Source organism: Austrofundulus limnaeus, unplaced genomic scaffold, assembly GCF_001266775.1.
Source record: "Austrofundulus limnaeus strain Quisiro unplaced genomic scaffold, Austrofundulus_limnaeus-1.0 Scaffold450, whole genome shotgun sequence".
In the NCBI taxonomy this organism is placed as follows: domain Eukaryota; kingdom Metazoa; phylum Chordata; class Actinopteri; order Cyprinodontiformes; family Rivulidae; genus Austrofundulus; species Austrofundulus limnaeus.
This window is the reverse complement of record NW_013952852.1, coordinates 215,132-216,555: the sequence shown is the minus strand read 5'-3', so window position 1 is coordinate 216,555 and position 1,424 is coordinate 215,132.

Sequence of the window (1,424 nt, the reverse complement as noted above, 5' to 3'; positions counted from 1 at the left end):
AAAAAAAGAAAGAAAATGAAAAAAGAGTCTCACCCAAGCTACTATTCCTCTCTTTGATTTGCAGGTGTAGCCTCAGCTTGCTCATGCTCCTGGTGCGTTTAAAGACGGCTCAGAAAAACAAGTTATTTCTCAAATGATGATGGGAACAATACAATCTGTAATTATATATGCCATTTAATGGACATATTTTAATCTAAACAAAAGCATAAAGCTGGATTATTTTACTGTCCTCCTTTATCATCTTTTTATTATTGTTCTAGACAATATGGTTATTCACGCTTTGTTATTCTCTGATTTTACTAAATGCAGCTAAACGCCTTCTGCTGGAACAAACCATTTTCTGCAGAAACAGAGGGGTGTTCAGTAAATATGGTGCTTTTCCTTTTGTGATGGGAGAGGTAACATACAGTTTTAGCAAACTACAAATTTGCTGTTTAGCATCGTCTTTAATATTCTCTAGATTTTTCTTGGATCAATAAAGTTTTTTTGAATTTGAATTTGTTTGTTAGCGATCAAGCTAGCTAGACTCAGAGTGGTACCAACAGCGGCTGTGGGATCCAGCGCTTAAAATCAGAAACCAATGTGTTTTTTTTTTTCTCTCTCCAGTAGGGAGGGATGTGTTGAAGGTTAAAAGATGTGGAGACAAGTCACAGAGCTACTGGAGGCTAAAGTGGAAGAAATGGTGGAGATGTTTGAAAGAACAACCAGCAGAAACGAGGAGGAACTGTTGAGTTTTGGTGAAACTGACCTACAGAACAGCCAACAACAACAACCGGCCATATTAGGTTTGTATTTTTCTTTTGACTTGTTTCTCTCCAGTGTATTTTTTTTTGATACTGTAGTGTAGTTACTGTTTTCTGCTAGCTAACACAGTTAGCTTCATAAAATAACTTGTGTAAGAGTCGTGGGTTTAGCTTTAGCATGCTAACTGATAGGCCACAAGTTGTAAGTGTGACTTTTTGATCAAATTAAACTAAGTTTCTGGTTTTATTTTTTTTAAAAAAAGAAACAATTTACAACCTAAAGTGTCACATTTATTATAAAGGATTTCAGCATTGGAGCTACCAGCTCCCAATTTGAACTACTAACAATTTAACACAACACAATGTTTAACAAATGATTCAAATTTATAATCTGATAAATGTATTTGTAATAAGTGTGATAATTAAAAGCATCAAACTTAAGCACAGAAATTCACCTTACATAAATCCATTCAGAAGCATCATTATAGCAGACTGAATTTTAAAGGTTCTGGATTTAATGAAAAGTTTTAAAGTGATGACTGAAACTTCAAGCAGCTCATTCAGAAACTTTGCAGGTTTTATTTTTTTAGCCACTTCAGTAGAAAGCAGAACTGGATATTAGTTTCTTATGGTGCGTTCACACCGAACGCGATTTCAGCATCAGGAGCAGCAGGTTTACAT